The sequence below is a fragment of the Emys orbicularis genome, chromosome 5, assembly GCF_028017835.1.
Source record: "Emys orbicularis isolate rEmyOrb1 chromosome 5, rEmyOrb1.hap1, whole genome shotgun sequence".
Classification (NCBI taxonomy): domain Eukaryota; kingdom Metazoa; phylum Chordata; order Testudines; family Emydidae; genus Emys; species Emys orbicularis.
The window spans coordinates 47,136,141-47,141,490 of NC_088687.1; positions in this window are offsets into that span (position 1 = coordinate 47,136,141).

The following is a 5,350-nucleotide window of genomic DNA, read 5'->3' on the forward strand; positions in this document are numbered from 1 at the left end:
GAGGGAAGAGCGAGGGGGCGAGGCACATTCTGCCACCTCCTCTGCTCGCTCCGATTGGTCACCGGCAGGACACGTCACCCTCACAAGCTCGCGCCAAACTCACGAATAAGACTCAGACACGCCCAGTTGCTTAACCGCCGTGGCTCGAGAATCCTATCCAAGGCGCGAGGACGCGCACGAGACACGCAGCCGGCCAAGGAGGCGCGCGCGCGCGCGCGAGAGAGAGAGACCAGCATTGATCTGTGCGCGAGCTAAACTCGTACATCTCGCTGGGGCGCGTGCGGGACTGTGAGCCACTGCGCGAGCCATAGGGCAATCACAGGAGAGCGCGCGAAACGTCGAATTAATGCGCGAGCCGCAGGCGGGTAATAAACTCGCATCCTCGCACAGAATTTGCTTCCTCCCCTGGACTCTTAAGGTGGCGCCGCGCACCTACTACACTGAGCCCCCTATTTAAAGATGTATTGCAGTCATTCACCCACATCCTCCATTATCATAAAGGTGTAGGGTAGCTTTTCTGCTGTGGATATCGGCTCCCTAGCCCTGGGGTGGCTTGGTGAATCTCCCCTTTACCACTCCAGGGGCTGGGCTAATGCTCCAGATTAGCACCTGGTGAGGGGAGCAGGGCTTGGGGAGTTTTATATGGCAGCACTAGGTGAGGACTTTGTAAGATGTAGACATATCTATCTCCACTGTTCTGATGATTAACACTGCCCATAAGACACCTTTCAAGATCCATGGATCCGACACATGCCTGTCACATGTGGGATACATTGTCCAGTGCACTAAATGCACCAATAACAACTATGTGGATTAAACCAGGCAATCACTACCCTCACATGAACTCACGCAGAAAAATGATAAATGACAAAAACACCATATCACCACTGGGTGAACACTTTTCACAAAGCATTCACAGTATATCTGACCTCTCAGTCCTCATTCTCAAAGGAAACCTGCTGCACAATGCCTTCAAAAGACAAGCCTGTCAGCTTAAATTCATAGCTTTGCTAGACACTAAAAATTATGGACTGAATAGAGACACTGTATTTATGGTTTATTAAAACAATCTGTAATTCAACCTTCCTTCCCCCCAGATTTTTTTTCCTTCTCCCCCATGACTGGAGACTCTCCAGTCATGGGGGAAACTGGCCACTTCACTTTGAATGGTCCCTTGAAATATGTGTTAATTACTTATGCTAAACTATCCCTGTTTAACCTTGTATTGTGACACTCGGAGTACATTTCCCAGACCTGAAGAAGAGCTCTGTGTAAGCTTGAAATCTTGTCTCTCTCACCAACAGAATTTGGTCCAATAAAAGATACCTCACCAACTTGTCTTACTGAAGTTAGTGAGTTTTGGATCATGCCTGTTGAGATGGAGGCTCTGATGCTCCTTTCATGGAGTTATACCTTTGCAAGTGATGAGAGCCTTTTCCTGTGGAAAGAACTTCAGTGTCTTTATAAATTCATAAATTAATCTGCATCTATTTTTACAGGATTGAGGAGAATGGTAAACAAAGTGAGAATGCTTTCATAGTACTTTTACAGGAAGATCTTAATGAGCATCTAAATTACATACATAATAGAATAATACAATATCTTTAATTACATATGTTATTGCTGAGCAGCTTTTTTACTTTGATGATTACTTCATTTTGTAGGCATTCATTAAGCTTTGCAGATTTACTGTTACATTCACACCAAAACATGTCTTTTGTTACTATTTTCCCATTGCTGGGGATGAGTGGACATGAACGTCCATGACAATCTCTTTCATCTGTGAAAGGCCCTGCCATCCCTGACATTAATAATTTGTAGGGGGCAGGAGAAAACCAGTGTCATAGGGTGGCTAGCTCTTGTAATTGAAGTAGGTCCAGTGCCCCTGTATCAGAACAGGTGCTCTCAGTTGGCCCAATTAAGGGGGTGGAGTTGTACCTGGGGCTATAAAGGGTCAGAGAGTGATCAAGCTACTCAGTCAGAGTTGGTTGAGGAAGCACCGGGTGAGTAAGAAAGTTTGTGAATTAGGGCTTATTGGTCAGTTAAGAAAGGCAGTTGAAAGGTGATAGAGACCAGGGGAGTGAAGATGACTTTGGCTCCTGGGGGAAGTAGAAGGTGTTTCCTGGAGGAATGCTAAGGGTAAGGATGATAGCAGCAAAAGAGGCTTGTTGGCTAACTTTTGCCAAGCTAGAGACCATAGGTGGGAAATGGCTGCTTGAAAGCAGTTGTAGTAGTAGAGCTAGTTGCCTATTTGTTCTAAACTGGTGAGCCAGGGCTGAAGGCAGGAGAGTAGCAGAGGGGCTTACCCACTGATATCTTTACTATTGGAGAACTGAAGAAGAGTGGGAGAGCCAGGCGGTGTGAGGGATGCTCCCCTGGTTAAGATAATCTCCCTCTACAGAGGCTGTGGGAATTACACTTTAATGTGGAATTGTACTTCAGTTGGGTGGCTGTCCTGGCAGAGGGACAAAAGAGGACTAAAGAGCAGCTGAGGTGTGGTGGAAGATGCTAGCAAGTGGCCCATCAGGGAATGGGATTTTAAGGATTATATGCACTGTATGATATGGACTATTTAGGACTCTTAGTTATGGACTGACTTGTACTACCTTGATAATAATATCCTTCCTTGGGGCCAGTTTATCGAGACAAAGCTTGTGTGAGTTTATTGGGCAACTCTGAAGGAGGGGAAACTGAGGCAAGTGTGCCTGGCATGCTGAGAACTGCCACAGGAGGGTGCTCCAGTTAAGGCTAGCTTGTTACAAGTAGTATCTCCCCTATTTGTGTCTTTAGATTTTCAAAATTTCTCCTGATAGGTATGTATTTTCTTCTGAGATACAGCTTTCTCTGTTCTAAATTATAGTATGCTACATATATTATAACACTTCCATCACCTTCCTATAAGACTTTGATTTAATCAATGCCTGCTTTGGCTGCATTTACAATAATTCTCTAACATTTTTAAAGAGAGGATACCAGACTTTCTTGGGGGGGTTCCACCAGCAAATGAGTGTCTTAACTATAACATATGTTCATTCTCAAGTCTCATGTATGAGTATGATGTTTGTGGCAACCCTCTGAAGGTTTAATTAAGTGGAAGCAGGATCAGCCCCTAACTTTGTAAACAGAACTCCAGCACTGATGAATGTGTAATCTATGTAACAGGAAGGTAAGTCTACTTACTCAACAGTTCTGTGCTACAGAGTTCCTCTCTGACTTAAAGTATTTGCACAGACCATGAGTTCCTATCTTTGCAAGAGACTATAGTTGGATTTTCTATAGGAAACTTCTGGATACCAAAAGTGGAAATAATAGAAGTCACTTTTTTCATTTTTTAGGAATCCAGTACCAGTCTTTGCCATCAGACAGTTATGCATGCACACAATTAATAATCATAAATTCCTTTTTATGAATAACACTACAAGGAAACATTACAGCACAGCAGTTACAATGCACCCTACCTAGACCAACATAGCTAAATAGAGGTTCCCTTCATTTCCTTTTTAAAATGAAGAATATAGCACAAGGCCTAAATGTACATATAATACCTTACAAAATAAATACAGGGATTGGGATTTCTGACAATCTGAGATCTTTCATGTAGGCTCACCCTGGGTATTGACAATTAAACTAAACTTTTAGTTATACCACATAATCAGTAGTTTCACCATCCATGCTATTGAGCACATAAACCACTTCAAATAAGGAAAAAACCTCAATTTTCTGTAGGTGTTACACTCGCACTCTTGGTTTCAATGATATAGTACATGTCCTGAACACCTCTGGCCTGCAGTCTTCATTCCTCCTTTATGGTAGTATTCACAAGTCTCAATCTCACTGGTTCCTGTAAAATTACAGGATACTATATTGAGATCCAACCCATAGATTTAGTTTGGATTACCCAGTGCAGCTCTATCCTACCCGGCTGGGCTGGATGTGACTGGTGCTCAGAATGGCTGCCAATTCTGTACCCCTGACAGAACTCGCTAGTAATTGGCCATGAGCTTCTAACTGAGAGGGGTGTAAAATTCAGGAATGTTTGCCCTTAATGGAGCCTTCCATCAGTAGCAGATTATTGCATGGACCCAGGGGATCCCAGAAAAATATCCCCACAACACAGTCTCAGGGCTGGAAGAGCTCTTGAGGGGGCCACTGCAGAGTCTCAGAGCTACTTGGCTCTTGGGGTTGTGTGTGTAAAGAAGGGAGCAGGGGATGGGAAGGGGGGGGGCTGTAGGTGGAATGGGGGCAGGGCCATGGTTCTGGGGGCCCCCCACTTGCTTTGGCCTAGGGCCCTAGGAGACCTTTATCCATCTCTACCTTCCACACTAGCTTCAAAACACTTACTGAATGTGGCTAATAACTTCCTGCACTCCCTCTAGTGTGCTGAAATAGCAACTACTTTACAATCACTGATAGCTCTATACCAGCTGTGGCCAAACTTACTGACGCTCCAAGCTACATACAATAATCTTCAGAAGTTTGTGCATGTCTTGTGGCTCTCAATCTGCCCTGTGGGGCAGTACCTGCCAGGGTGCAGGGCTTCTGCCCTGATGCCCACCCATTGAAGTCCTTAGACCCCACCCCCTGCAGGGCAGAAGCCCCTAGTCCCACCAGCCTCTGCAAGGCGGAAACCCCAAGCTCCCTCTGCCCAGTTTTATACCTGGAGAATGGGGAAGTGTGTGGGGGGGGGCCCTCTGGGAGCTGCATTTTAACTGTAAAAGAGCTGCATGTGGCTCACAAGCCAGAGTTTGGCCACTCCTCTATACTGCCACCTGTCTGAGAGCAACTGTAATTACAGCAATAAGTGGTTTGGGCTGAACACCATGAAATAAGAAAAAGAAATGGGGGTCACACATGCAAATATGGTGGATGGAATTTGTTTTCTATTAATTTTATTTGTTCCATGCTTCAAAGTAAAAAATAAAGACCCACCAAGTTCTTCTCCTTCTCCCCCCTCCACCCCCATCTTAACCATACAATCCCTGCAAAGGGTAATAAATTATTCCCTCCCTCTTACCACCTCCTGATTCTGGCCTGGATCCTCAAAGGTATTGGCTGCCTAACTCCCATTGATTTCAGTGGGAGTATAATGAAGTGGTCTGTCCCCTTCAGGCTTGTAGAGCCTAGGGAGTCAGCCAGCCCCTATTCTGTAATATAGCCCTCAAAGATTTCTGCATCTTTGAGGTACCTGATGGCATAGAGAAGTGGCAGAAGCGGATATGGGGGGAGATGAAGTGGTCTCAGGGGAACAGTTTGTGCCTGGGGAAAATCTGCTGCTATTTCTTCAAGGGCCCATGAAAAAGCCTTGAAGAGAGGTCAGAGTGAGGCTCCCCCTCTCCCAACTAGAATCTAT